At 37.6% G+C, this 15708-nt stretch overlaps 1 protein-coding gene across 2 annotated transcripts in view; it reads right to left on the bottom strand.

The window, feature by feature from the left end:
* LOC106054511 (uncharacterized) overlaps nt 1-15708 on the bottom strand; it is a 91216-nt gene that overhangs the window by 51584 nt on the left and 23924 nt on the right. Inside the window, exon 1 of one of the 2 annotated variants that reach the window (XM_056044398.1) lies at nt 3220-3239. The exons of the other annotated variant lie outside the window; for it this stretch is intronic. The gene's annotated coding sequence lies outside the window, so the exon portion shown is untranslated. Of the gene's footprint in view, nt 1-3219; nt 3240-15708 lie in introns of those variants that run through there. 2 annotated transcript variants of the gene reach the window in all.

Below are 15708 nucleotides of genomic sequence, written 5' to 3'. Positions count from 1 at the left end.
CTAGTCGACTGCTTTTGAAGGTGTGAGAGGCCTTATATTAAATCTTCTTTATTTTTTTTTATTTTTTTTTACAATACCTCTATTTAAGTCAGAGCTTCAAGGAACCTTAAACCAGGAACATGGAACCAGAAACATGAGACGTGGAACGCTGATCTACAAAAATGGCTTTAACGATTTTCCTATAAATTTAGCAGTTGATGTATATCGCTGAGAAAAGAATTACTAGCTCTTTGGCAACACGGGAAAAGTCTAGTTTGATCGTTTTAATTTTCAAAGTAAAAAAAAAATAATGTAAATTTGGTTTGAGAACTAGACTTAGACAGTATGAGAAAGACTGGGAGGCAGAGAGAGAAAGAGAGACAAAGAGAGACAGAGAGAGACTGAGAGAGAAAGAGAGACAGACAAAGAGCGACAGACAGAGACAGAGTGAGAGAGACAGACAGACAGAGAGGGATGACAAAGAATCTAAATCGCTTTACATTTAAGTGGCTAAATTAGGTTCTGTTTATAGTTATCGAACTAGACTTAGATCTAGAATCAACGCCGGATTTGAAAAGACTATCGTGTTTGGGGATTTCTGAATGTAAGGCATTATTGATTTAAGAGTTTACTAAATTAATGTTCAGGACAAGTCTAGATTTAAAAGCCTGGGATTATTAAATTAAAAAAAATCGTCGATGTCAGCCGTAGTGTATCTAGAATGCGTTGTTTATTCAATTTAAAGTAACTTTAAGTTTATTGAAAGATTATCTAAGTTTTACTTATATTTTTACGTATCTATATCTAGTATAGATTGCTTCTAGATTCTAGATCTAGAAGTCTAAATCAGAAGTTTAGATCTAGTTCTAGATCTAGGTGTCCATATAATGAAAGTACCAATAACTAATTGCACACGTTTGCATTGCATGCTGCCCGAATGAGTAACATTGGTCGATCAAAACAGCTGAAGTTGTCCGAAATCACGGATTAGATGCCCGTTTTGAAACATTTTTTTTATTACTGTTTTAAAATATTTTATCATACTGTAGGTGCCATAAAGAAGAGATAGTCTTTTTAAAAAATGTATTTTTAAAAATCCTTTTCTTGTTTTAAAGTCAACTAGAGAACGTTGAAGGCTACAGGAGCAGAAGTTAAAGATATGATATATTGGAAATCTGTAAAGTCATACTTTACAACATGTAACATAAAAAAAGTTTTTTTTTTCAATCAATTCATCCATTATAAAGCTAATGGTTGACTATGATTTATAATTATATTTATCTCTTCATTCTGTTTTTCTGTAAACAGAAATATCCTAGGTATCACATACAAAGGCTGCCTGGTCGTGAGGTTTGCGCGCTGGACTGTCGTTCGGATTTATCGATGGTCGAGGGTTCAAATCCTGCCCGCTCCCATCCCCCGTCGTCCTGCGGGAGGTTTGGACTAGGAAGTAAACTATCTTCAACTCTGAAGGAACATCCGAAACATGTAAAACATTTTACAAACAAGGCTGCCTCACTAACGAAGAGATTAGAGACAGGATTAGTTCAGCGATGATGAGCCAAATACTGTCAAAAAACGCAAACTAAAACTCTATGCAGGGTCGGCCTTGGGTAATTGGAGGCCCATGGCTAAGCGAATAGGGAGGCCCTATGCTAGCAAATAGGGAGGCCCTAGGTGAAATGAATAGGGTGGCCCCAAATGAAATAGAATATCAACAAATAAGTTACATTCATTTCGCGACGATAGTAGCCTACTAATGTGCTTCATGGACTATATATAATCACAAGACTAGATAATGTTTCGACATTTCACCAAAAAGAAGAAGCAATGGTCTTCTAGCATCTGTATCAAACAAGTAGATCTAAATATTCGCCAATAAATCTTCAATCATATCAGAAACTTAGAGCTAAGCTAGAAGGCACAGAGCCATAGGGTTATGCTATGTTAGAGATTTGATCCATGTTTAATAAAAAAAAAAATTTTCTTTGAGTCCCACGCGAGACCCCTACCTATCGGTCGGCTGCCTAATTTGCCTATGCCTAAGGCCGGCCCTGCTCTAGGGTATATCACATGGTCCTCAGGGCTAGCACACAAATAAATCCTTCAGGGAACAGTATCAGGAAAAAAAGAAGAAGAGGCAGACAAAGAAAGCGATGGGAAGACCTAATAGAAGAATGGGTGGGCCTGTCTTTGAAAGAGATTCTATCTTAGGAAAAAGGAATGGAGAAAGATGGTCAACAGAACTTGTGTGGTTCCCCAACGGTTCAACAGATTAAGGGATAGGTGAATTTGAAGATTTATTTCTTGTAATTTTGCAACGAGTCTTTTCATGGTCTTTTCATTGATGCACCATAAAGTTCTTCTCTTACAGTCCCGCTAATGTCTACAGAAGATGGTGCGCAAAGTCAACGTATATTTATAAAGCTCTTTAGGCCTTAAATTGAGAAGAGTGTGGGGAATCGGGGATATCCGCTGAAGCGTGTTCAAAGAACAAAGTTACATTTAAGTAGAATGCGGAAATACCCGCTGATAGCAGGTTTAAAAAAAAACTAATTACAAAGCTTATATCAACTCACTCTGGTAAAAAGTGTGTACTGTGATGGCCTTGTTCAGACTGTCTTGAGGTCAACTATAGATGACTGTTGAATTTCAATCAATTACTCTGTAAGCGTTTGAGTTTTATTGTTCGGGTGTATTCAATGTAGTTGATCAACAATATAGAATAAACAAACCATCTATTTAACGAGTGAAGAGATGTGGTCAACACTGATGAACAATTCATAAGATATTTACTCCAAGAAAAGGCCACAGTCAGAGTCTCTGTCAAATAAACACGTCTTTACCCTAGAGAATTCTATCGCTAACTGATTTTCCAGTCTCTAACCCAAAACATCCCAAAAGTCACTAGTCCCGTTCAATATACGTCTTCTATGGTGCGTTGCTAAATAACTAATACTATAAACTAGGTGTCTAACAGTACACGTTATTTCTACCACACCCAATCTCGAATCAATGTGAAACCTCGTAAAATTATTTATCCTTATAATAGTAAGATTAACAGATCTTTCATATCTTACTGTCTCTTTTTTAGTATAGACCCTTAGTCACACAGTAGTCACAGAGAAGTCACACAGTGTACAAAGGAGTAACCATGAACAGAAGGAACGAAACTAAAGTAAGTTAAGAAAGATAACTTAGAATTTGTTTTAACAAAGTTTCAAAAGAATTGTATCTTACCAGTCAGCTGGAATTTAAATTGTTTCCAGAGAGAACAATTATTAAAACAATTCCAGATTACAGAGTAGCTCCATAAGAATTTACGAATAGTGATAGGACGAGAGAGAGAGAGAGAAACTACCGAGAGACAGATAGGGGGAGAGACAGTGACGAAGAGAGAGAGAGAGGGGGGAGGGAGAGATAGAGACAAAGGGAGAGAGAGACACACAGAGACAGATAGAGAGAGACTGAGACAGGCAGAGAGAAAGATAGACAGGCAGAGGGAGAAAGAGAAACAGGCAAAGATAGAGAGGCAGAGAGAGACAGAGTGAGAGAGACAGACGACAAATAGAGAGAGACAGAGAGAGACAGAGAGAGACAAACAGACAGAGACAGTGTGAGAAAGACTGAGAGGCAGAGAGAGAAAGAGAGACAGAGAGAGAAACAGAGAGACAGAGAGACAGACAGAAACAGAGTGAGAGAGACTGAGAGAGAAAGAGAGACAGACAAAGAGAGACAGACGACAAAGAGAGACAGAACGACAGAGAGTGAGAGAGACAGAACGACAAAGAGAGACAGAACGACAAAGAGAGACAGAACGACAGAGAGAGACAGAACGACAAAGAGAGACAGAACGACAGAGAGTGAGAGAGACAGACAAAGAGAGACAGAACGACAGAGAGTGAGAGAGACAGACAAAGAGAGACAGAACAACAGAGAGTGAGAGAGAAAGACGACAAAGAGAGAGACAGACCGACAGAGACATTGTGAGAAAGACTGAGAGGCAGAGAGAGAAAGAGAGACAAAGAGAGACAGACAGAGACAGAGTGAGAGAGACAGACAGACAGAGAGGGATGACAAAGAATCTAAATCGCTTTACATTTAAGTGGCTAAATTAGGTTCTGTTTATAGTTATCGATTCACTAATGTCATCCTGACATCCATTTATGTGTTCAGTCACTAAATGTCACCTGCTAAAACTTACACCGGAGTGAGTCGTCTCTTCCCTCCTCACATTGTCTTTTCTACTCTCCCCCACCATGTCGACTCCCCCCTTCTCCGACAGACAATACCCTTTGAACCCATGCAAGAGAAAGGACAAAATGTTAACACAGATTTCTCTGTGACCTAAATATAGCAGCAGAACTAGCCCGTTTGGAGTTTTGAATAAACAAATACAAACATTAATACATGGATGCCAAAAATGTGAACATACAAAGCTTATATCAACTCTGTCTGTCTGTCTGGTACAATTTTTTTACACGTTATTTCTCGCACTTCCCATTTAATGGATCAAGTTGAAACTTTACACGATTTTTTGTTTTACCCAACATAACATGAATCAATTTAATATATATATATATATATATATATATATATATATATATATATATATATATATATATATATAAATTAATTACTGGTAATTAATTATTTTGTTTGGTATCCGAAAAGGGAAATAAATGCTACTTATTAAGACATGTGGCTGTATATGTGGCGTTATACCCATTTTTACGTTTCGCACACGTTTTTTCTCCCACTTCTCTTACTCGGATCAAGTTGAAATTTTGCATATTTATTCATAGAGTCGGTGACAATACATAAATCAATAAAGAAATTAATAAATAAGCTAATAAATTTTGTGGTAGATGGAACAATCACGTAAGTACAGAAAAATTGAGCCTTTTCATGCAGTATTCAGAGATATGGCTTTGATTTTGCAGTTCTTTCCCATAATTAGGGTAATATTTTTTTAAAGATTACTTTTTATTTTGCTTGTTTTTCAACCCTATCATTATAGATTTACTACCTATGATGGTGAAGGCTAGCGGTTATAATATAGCTTAGAGTTTCATAATTCGCTGCGCACGACAATTCAATATAACGCAAAAATGGATAGTAACTACAAAGATATATAGTGACTGTACACCCGTTTGTTAAGACGCGCGGTGGCTGAGTGGTAAAGCGCTTGGCTTCCGAACCGGTGGTCCTGGGGTTCGAATCCTAGTGAAGACTGGGGTTTTTAATTTCGTGATCTTTGGGCGCCTCTGACTCCACCCAGCTGTAGTGGGTACCCTGACATTAGTTGACATTCGTTGTGCTGGCCACATGACACCCTCGTTAACCGTAGGCGACAGAAACAGATGACCTTTACATCATCTGCCCTATTTATTTACATGGTCATCGTTTAAACGTTTGACACTAGCAATAGATAGCTATAAGACCGTCTATTTTCACTTCGCCGGGAAACGCTCCATTTTATTTTCCATACGGTTGATGACGTACAATGATGTAACTATTAAATTATTCTTTATGTTTATGCCATTGTGATCCATATCTAGAATACAGCATTAATGAAGGTTTGAAAGTTTTGTTTAAAAGTTTCGCTTTCTTTTCTCTGCCATATAAACATATAAACCTAGCTACAACTTCAATGAATGTTGAAACTAACCAAGACATGTAGGGAACTTTTTTGAAAAGCCAGTGCACTTAAACTACCCTCTGGTAACACTCTGGTCCCTTCAAGCTACAGTCTGAAGTCTTTCTTGCCGTCGCAACTACGCTCTGTGTTTGTCGTTTTCCTCGGCTACAAATGCCAGGCAGTCATTGACGACTTGTCGAGAGCTTAATAATGCATTTCAACATCGCGAGGCAGAAATGGAACTTTCATTGTTCTACGCAGTTCTCAACTTTGTGCCCTGGCAGTGAGGAGCATGTAAACAGACCGAATGAAAGTTTGTACCCTAAAGGCATCAATGCCTATTTTTACAAACATATGTCAACTCAGTCTGTCTGTCTGTTTGGTAAAACGTTATTTCTCCCACACACAATCTCGGATCAAGTTGAAATTTTGCACAATTATTTCTTGTACCTGACAAAACAAAAATCAATATTTAAAGCAAAAATAATAATTAATTATTGTTAAATAATAAGTGTATGAGGTGCGGTGGCTGCGCGGTAAAGCGCTTGGGTTCGAATCCTGATAAGGATTGGATATTTTAATTTCGGGACCTTTGGGTGCCTCTGACTCCACCCAGCTCTAATGGGTACCTGACATTAGTTGGGGAAAACGAAATGCGGTAGGTCTTTGTGCTGGCCACATGACACCCTGATCATCAGTGGGCCACAGAAACAGACGACCTTTAAATCATCCGACCTATAGATCGCAAGGTCTCAAAGGGGAACATAAATAGTAATGTTGTTTAGTACCAAAAAAGGGAAAGAAAATGTACTTGACAGGTCGTCGCTTTAACGTTTGAAGCTAACAAAAGATAGCTATAAGACCTTCTATTTTCATAAGCACTTTGCTGGCACAGCGGAGAGTGTGTTGGCTTGAGCCTTGGAATTCGAATTCAAATCGTACAACTTTATAAATATAATACATTTTAAAAAGCAATCACGGTAGCTTTTGTATACAGACATACCCTTCTTTTCCAACTGGTTCAGACTAGTGACAGGATCATAACGCATTGAGAAAGCTAAAAGTACGAAATTTCGCTAACAAAATCAAAACAAGAATGCCGCCTGTTGGGACACGGTTACTGTGTCTGGTCAACCGTGACACACGGTCAAGTGTTGGGTATCGGAGAGTTAGGGGACTTGGGGGAAGTGACGAGTGTGTAAACAAGAAGAGAGGAAGTCAGCGAGTGAAGTTGGGTATCTGTATATAACGTTGCCGTGTATATATGTTTTGTTAAAATGTTTGTTTCATAATGTCGTTTAAATGTTGTTGTTTTTTTAGAGCGACACTTTCTTTATAAAACAAACATGTTGGCGTATCATCAGATTCCACAAAAGAGTAAAGATCCGTTCACTTTTCTTGTCAATTCATTTAAAAAAAAACATACAATTGTAAAAGATCATGATACCAATCTATTAGAGAACAAAATGAGGATCCTAAGTTTTAATCCTAACGTAGGAAAAGATACATTTTTCATAATGTTTGGATTTGAGGGGGGATTTTCTACACTTTGTGCCGAAGTTTTGGCGGGACGGATGGAACCACTTCGCTACCCTGATCTTGCCCGCGGGCCGTATTTTGGACATTTTTAAACATAAAAACTCGTGGACTCATCATTGTTTCTTGTATTGTATAGAAGGCGGCAGTTTGAAGGTATTGATTGGTCGCATAGGCAAACAAACAAAAGAGAGAGAGAGAGAGAGAGAGAGAGAGAGAGAAAGAGAGAGCATGAGATACAGAGAGCGACAGACAGACAGACAGACACAGAGATACACAGAAGATAAAAAAAAAACGCTTTCTGTGTTGTTGCTTGTTTTTCAAGTCTATTTCATGCACTTTCTAACTGCAACTCTGATACCACAGCAAGGGATCTTGAGTTTAAACCCTCAGGACATAAAACAACACTATTGCGAAGTGCAAGTATCACAGAGGGAAAAAAAACACATGTCTGTATTTAAAACCCAAGACTCACAAACGCCGGTGCCATGCGATCTCTGCATTTGAATATTTGATATTTTAATTGTAGATCAGGAATTCAAAACTGACGGGAGGGGGAAGCCTTCAGGGAATTGTTTTCTTTTTTTGTTTTTTTTTCGCCAACTTGTAATACGATTTATTTCCCTTTTGTCTTAATTTTAGATCGTCCGGTAATACAGTTCGATAGATGTCGCTCGAATATCTCATTTATTATGCATAAATCTCAAAAGTTTATAAACAGAGTCTAAAAATGTTTTTTTTTTATAAAGGTCTTTTTTTTCCTTTTTTTTTTCTTTATCAGCTTTGTCAGTATACTGTACTGTGTGGGAAGACAACATCAGCTGAACTAATCGTATTTCATCTAATATCTCCATAACGAATTTGATTTTAGAGTTTATGCATAATTAAGCTGCCGAGGAAAATTTATTCAATTCCGGTTGCAAACTCATACTGTCGTCAAAGTCAAACATTTTGGAACTATATTTAGACAACTTTTCTGTCTTCTATGGGGCCGAAATTTCGCTCATGAGCTCGTGCTGTAAGATAATACATTTTATTCAAATTTCAGAAAGTTCCCTCCACAACATTTTTTTTTATTTACCGTAAAAACCCACTGTTCCATATTGGTCATGACACTTACGTATTACTGTGCCACTTCAGAATGAGACAACTGGAGGTCATTTACAAAGGCCGCGGGATACACATTTGAGACCAAAAGAAACTCCGCTTCCGAGGACAGACGCAGACGGCGAAAAGCAAATCTTAATCAACTACTGGCGGACAATGCTTATGCTAGCCCTGGATGTGGCCAAATATGTAGGTCACAGCTGGGACTGCGTATCCACGGGAAATACTGCATTCCTCATTTATCTTTGAACTCGAAGACAAGCCTTAGTATTATTAGTAGATAGCTTTCAGCATACGGTGCTACACTCTGGCAGTGCCTACGACTGCGCTGATTCCAAACTGTATCGGCACTTGTTGTTCTTTTCTATACACCACCTACACCTATCCCTTAGTCTGTTGGACCCAGAGGCGGCCGCAGCAGAGCGCGTGGCAATGGGTGTCATTTGCGAGGCCCTGAGCCTATATGTACACCGTAAAACATCGCGCTGACGGGTTCGTTAGTCACTAATACAGTAGGCCTTATTTTTGCTACTAAACATAGTAACATACGTAGGTACTGTACTATTGTCTTTTCACTAATTACATACTGTATTGTAATTGTTCTGTACAAAAGACTTCGCATTTGAAGGTTACAAACGTAATCTATGGTGTAGATGATGTCAAGGTCATCTGTTTCTTTGGCCAACGGCTAAAGAGCAGGTCTTATGTGATCAGCACAACGACCAACCGCCTTTACTTTCCCCAGCTAAAGTTAGGTACCCATTAGAGTTGGGTGGACTCAGGGGCGCCCTAAAATTCCCGAAATTCTAAATCCCAGTCGTCACCGAGATTTGAAACCAGGACCCCAGGTTCGAAAGCCAAGCGCTTAACCACTCAGCCACCGCGTCCCCTAATAAGCATAGGGAGCTCACAAAAAGTCATTTTCTATTTAGAAAGCCATGATTGCGTGAGAATTTCCTCTCATGTTCCATGTTGACTGCGAGACTTGAAAGAACTAGCCTGGGTATCTTCTGCATGCTCAGAGTTGGCATGGGCTTGCCAATTATTCTGTTTTAGCCGTGCACACACGTCATAATCCTAATAAGATCGCCCATCAGTTAAATATGTACGCTAAGAACACGCGCGCTTTTCAGTTGGCACCTCACTTGGCTAACAGACATGTCTGCCAAGACACGAAGGATTCGCCTTCATTTTTTTTTTATTATCTCCCCTGAGAGTCGCTTGTCAGTCATGTGCGTTTTATATGTCAGTCTTGAAATGTTTCCTCTACATTTTGGGAGATTAAAAAGGGGCTTTATAATAGAACGTTGTGTGGTGGCTGCATGCGCTCTGGACTGTCGCCTTGATGGCACAAGGTTTGAACCATGCCCACTTCCATAGTTTCTCACTTTGTTGGACGTTTCAGGCACTCTGTAGAATGCCTAGGCATTTCGCACTTTGCCGTTATATATATATATATATATATATATATATATATATATATATATATATATTATATATATTATATATTATATATATATATATGTATTACTATATTTACTAGTCACATAAGTTTTAGGCACGGTTAATGCATTAAAACATATCGCAATTTTGTTTATTTAAATTACGAAACAGTGTTCTATATTTGGTGAATATCTATAGTTTTAAATATACGAAAATTTACATAGTAATATACACACACACAAGAACATATGTTTATTTCTTTGAAAAGCGACTTTTAATAATCCCGCGCTTTTAAAAGCAAAACAATTATAATCATTTCGTCATCGAGTCTCACTCCTTCTGCTAAGAGTTTCTCCCCGTTTCTCCTCGCAACCAACCCAGAATATGAATCCATAATATACCCACATCACCCAAGACCCATACAAAAGGATTATATTTCATACATGGAAAAGTTAACACGTAACGCGGGACAAACATATGTGGGGCAATATAAAATTACGGGCAATATGGGCATTTGTGGTGGGTTTTTTTTTTCATAGGTCGGTGTTGTAAAAAATTTGGCGAAGTGGAAACGAGGCTTAAGCTAAGAAACAACATCCGCATCTAAATAATAGATTACAAGTCTCATAAAATGTTTTTTAGAAATTTTAGTGGTTCTCCTTTACATTACATCACATTTTTAAAGGATGTCCAAATGCTTAAAATGTAAACTATCATATTATATTTGGCATATAATGAATACATGAGCAAATATTAAGAATAAAACTGTTTTAAAATTCTGATCAGCACCAGCGATTTGGTGGTAATAGCCAACTTTTCAGTGTACTGCTGTGGGGGTAATCTGGGTTACCAAGTTGTTTGTTTGTAAAATGTTGTGCAGGTTTTGGATGTTCCTTCAGAGTTGAAGATAATTACTTCCTAGTCCAAACCTCCCGCAGGACGACGGGGGATGGGAGCAGGCAGGGTTTGAACCTGGACCATCGATAAATCTGAACGACAGTCCAGCGCGCAAAACGCACGACCAGGCAGCCATCCATGGGTTGAATTAGGTCCCGATGTTTTTTTTTTATGTTTATTTGCTCACATATCACGTGTAGGTCATACTAGGTCAGGGGTTCTCAACCTGTGGATCGCCACACCTTTTGGGGGTCGCTTGACGATTTGCCAGGGGTCGCCTAAGACGATCCAAAATATGGATTGTTATTGACTACTTTTCTATTGCTGAATGTATGTGTGCGGGGAGGGGGGTCGCGGCAGAGTGGGGGATTGTAAAAAGGGGTCGCCGAGCATAAAAGGCTGCGAACCGCTGTACTAGGTGGTGAGTATTCAAGCAGAACAAAAACCAAAATAATCACCTCGTATAAAAGCTGACCTAGCCAATAATTTTAATTGAAATGAAGATAATTATCTCTTCTCACCAGCTCCGGTATACGCACGGCTCACTCTACAGTCAGTTGCTTAAATATCTACTAAACAGAAAATATTTTTTAAATACACTTTATTGTGATCATAGACATAAGAAAATATAGACTGGAAAAAGGAAGTAACTTCATGTAACTTGTAAACATGTATATCTATTGTTGTCGGATTTCCGAATTATGAAAAGTTGCATGATCTTCATTCTTAGAGAGTAAACAAAACTACACTGCCTCCTTATTTACAATATATATATATAGGTGTGTGGCTGAAATAGATATGAATACTTAACTTTTATACTGCTCATAAATGCTGTATAATAAAGTACACAAAATTGCAAGTCACAAATTTTCGTTTCATAAAACTCTTTAATTGGCCAGTCTATATTTATTTATGTCTATGACTTCATTATACAGCAGTGTAGTTTTTTTTAAATCTCTAAGACTGAAGATCATGCAACTTATATGTTTTCAAGTTACATGAAGTTATTTCCTTTTTCCAGTCTATATTTATTTATGTCTATGTTTGTGATCTTTTAAAATGTTTGTTTTGTTTCCTTGAAATGCAGAATTATATTTTGTTTGTATTTTTATAGTTTTCTGACCAGTGGCGTAGCTAGGGTGGGGGGACGAGGGGGGAGAATTTGAAAAACCCTCCGGCCCCCACTTGAGGGGGGCCCCCCAAATGAGTATTTTTTACATTGAATAATAAATATTACGCAAAATGCAAAGGTCCCCAATGAGGTCAGCCCCCCCGGGCCCCCAAATGATGGAAAATTCCTAGCTACGCCCCTGTTTCTGACACTAGTTGGGTATCCCATTTTACCTAACCGTGGAGGGTAATACGGGATACAAAACTATAATTATATTGTATTCCTACAACTCAAAAAGTAATGCTTCAATCCATGTGATCTGTAGTAGAAAATTTATTTCAGATATTAACTGAATCCAATTTTATATCAGCAGTTGGTAAAAAAAAATATCAATTATAGGTTTTATAAAGTTAAAGTTAAATATCTCATATTACCCCACTTTCCACCTAAACAGCAACACAATAACAATTAGAATGTTTTTATAACTGCTATAGGAGATAAAAAGCTCATATAACAAGAGAATGCCGACAACCTTAAATACAACACTCTGTTTAAACAGACCAGATAAACACAGCTAAACTACACGTATCGGATGTTGATCTTATTTCAATAAAACTATTATATACCGTATATATTATTTTTTCTAAATGTTTAAATGCGCTGAGTTTCAGATTTACCAGGGGATAGCCTAACAGTGTTTTGTTTTCAGAGATATCTAAAGCGTTGATGAAAACTGCATATGCATTTTTTAATTAGAGAATGTTAAATATCACGATAGATATTTTGGAAATTCTATGCGTCAACTGTATTATTATACTGTGATATTTCATTGGGTCTTTTCACGATACATTTTATACACAAGGATCTTTTTACGTTTTGGTTTGATTGTGAAGATCAGTTTTATATTCTTTAAGCAATACAACAAATATCTTATCTTATACATTACATCGGAGTCGCGGTGGCTGAGCGGTAAAGCGCTTGACTTCCGAACCAGGGACCGGGGTTCGAATCCTGGTAAAGTCTGGGATTTTTAATTTCGGGATCTTCGGGCGCCTCTGAATCTACCCAGCTCTAATGGGTACCTGATATTAGTTTGGGAAAAGTAAAGGCGGTTGGTCGTTGTGCTGGCCACATGACACCCTCGTAAACCGAGAAACAGATAATCATCTGCCCTATAGACCACAAGGTCTGAAAGGGGAACTTTAAATGCATTACATTACGTTACTTCAAAAAGAAGATAATTGCGACCTACGCATTTCATATGTCATTCTAGTCAGGCATAGAAAAAGAAGGATATGGAGAAATGCTGGATCGAGATATGGAACGTCAAGAAAATGAAAAGATGGTGACTGGGAGAGATTATTGAAATAAACTGGCAAACAAAAGGATATGTTAATTGTTATGTCAACAAGGAAAGCTTGAAAGATCACTGCTGACAGATCTATCTTATCTTATATAAAATACAGACGTTACTTCAAAAAAGAAGATGATTACGTCCTACGCGTCATGCATTTAGTCATGCATATTAACCAATGACTTAAATTCTGCCAAGTCATCAAAAAAGAAGATGATTACGTCCTACGCGTCATGCATTTAGTCATGCATATTAACCAATGACTTAAATTCTGCCAAGTCATTGTTTTTCCTGGCTAGCTCAGGCAACCCATTCTAATAGCACTAGGGAAGAAGGAGTATTTGTACAAATTTGTCCTAGCATATGGGATGAGGAATGTGCCTTTATCTTTGTATCTTTCAGAGTATTTTATTAAATTTTGTTTTTGTATTTGAAGATTATGGTTCAGTGTTTTATGTATAATTGCTACTTTACTTTTGAGTCTTCTGTCCTGAAGGCTTTCTAAATTTAGTGACTTTACTAAAAGTGTTACACTAGTCAAATGTGAATATTCGTTTGTTATGAATCTCACTGCTCTATTTTGTGTCTGTTGCAGTTTCTTAATGTTTTCTTGAGTTGAGGGGGAGATGATCTTCAGGGCAACCTTGCTTTATTAACGCCTGTTGCCCCATAATTGAATATAAGCTTTAGCTTGTCAATATCATAAAGTGAACCTCTTCTACTAATAATAATTAGGTACAAGAAATAATTGTGCAAAATTTCAGATTGATCCGAGAGTGGATTTGGGAGAAATAATGTGTACACATTTTTGTACTAGACCGAGAGAGAGTTACTATTAGCTTTGTAAAAAAGTCTCCATTTCTGTGTTGTTATTTTGGCTATTTATTTTTTTCCTTAAGTATGTATTTGTGTTAAAGACATCGAAAGAAAAAGACCGCTATTGTTTTTGCTCTGTTCATCTGTTATGTTTAAATCTGAAAAAAGAAAATTTAAAGGCGATATTGAAAGTTCAACACCGCAGGAATCAAGCAATGCTACTTTAACTTTCTTCAAAGCTGATATCGACTTCTATTACTAGCGCTACTATTTTAAAGCATTAAGAAACGCTTCAGAAAACTATAGGCGTTGCTGTCAATCTTGCAGAAGTTTAACACCTGATTGACCTTATTAGTCATTGTGATGCGACCTTCGGACGAATGCATTAGTTCTCGCCATAAACTAAAGCTTCTCCTGGAAACAAAATCTGGTTAGTAACAGACAATGTTTGATATCATTGGGACGGGGGGGGGGGTATACCCTGCTCAAGATCCTTCGATATAAGAGACGCCAAACCTGCCCTTGTGGAGCATCACCAGAGAATGCTGACCATGTCCTTCAAAGATGCCTTCTTTATCAAGAGGCCCGAACATGACTCTGGCCCCAAAAATCTCCAACAGAAGAAAAACTATTTGGAGAATTGCCTGATCTGGAAACCACTGCGCGGTTCATCTCAGATATAGGATTGCTTATCTGAAGCCTCTAAAATGATACATGAGAACAAAGTAGAAGGAGACGCCTCTGTTTACAAGGATGAAAATGTCATTAGGATTTCTCTCAGCTGTAATATGACAGTGCCAAGTCCACGGAGATGACATATCTTGTCAGTACCAAATACTCCATGCACTATACCATCAAACTCTACTTACCACAAGCATTTCAGCGATGGTTCAACTTTACTATCCGATATCTGATCCAATTCAAATATATCTAAGGTCAAACTTTGATATATTTCTTTTTAGGTATCCTGTTACGGTGCCCTTTAAACAAATACTTTGTTGATTTTTTTTTTAATGTCAAAGTAGAACAGAAACGGATTTTAAAGGCAATGAAAACTTTAAAAAGTTCACTAACCAATTGATTTATGGCGATTATTTTTGTTAGTTCGAGTCTTCACCATATATATTTATCTTGTATTTGTCAGTTTAATAGATTACGCTTTCGCAGTGAGGAGGTGGAATACCTCAGAGAATGCTTCGCCAGATACAAGACTAGATACATCTAGCTCTGCAGAGACCAAAACAGTGCGTGAATATTTAGAGAGAACTCGGTAGCTAAGGTAGGCTTACAAAACGAAAATAAGAGGCAAGGATTTCCCTTCAAGAATTTTAAGTAAATGGCGCAACTGAAGTTCAGCCTCTTTGTCTTTTTGTGGCTTGCGTTGTCGAGAGTATGTTGTTGACAGCCAAACAATCCAAAAAGTTATTGGAGAATCTTAAAAACTTATCAGGGCAAAGAGGCAAAAGAAAAGATTCAAGAAATAAAAAGAAGAAAGAAAAAAAAATCGTAGTTTTTGTCTTTTGCTTTTTTATTAATGTAAATAAATTTATTTAATGCATATTTTCATTCAGAATAACCTGTTGCTCTCATATATGAGGGCAGTTATTAAAAGTAAGCTACTAAGCGAAACCAAAAGCCATAAAATGGAAGCCGAAAAGAGGAGAGTGAAAACCAAGCCGTGTACATCCAACGGCGTTGCACCTTCGTAGAAGACCCAAAGTCCGTAGGCGACAGTTGCGAAGAAGCTTTTAGAAGTCGCCTTTGACCGATTTCAAAAAGACCTAATTCTAAGTAAGTCTTAGTAACGCATCTACAAGTTTGTAA

This window comes from Biomphalaria glabrata, chromosome 10, assembly GCF_947242115.1.
Source record: "Biomphalaria glabrata chromosome 10, xgBioGlab47.1, whole genome shotgun sequence".
Lineage (NCBI taxonomy): Eukaryota > Metazoa > Mollusca > Gastropoda > Planorbidae > Biomphalaria > Biomphalaria glabrata.
The sequence above is the reverse complement of the archived record's forward strand: the minus strand, read 5'-3'. Positions and strand labels throughout refer to the sequence as shown.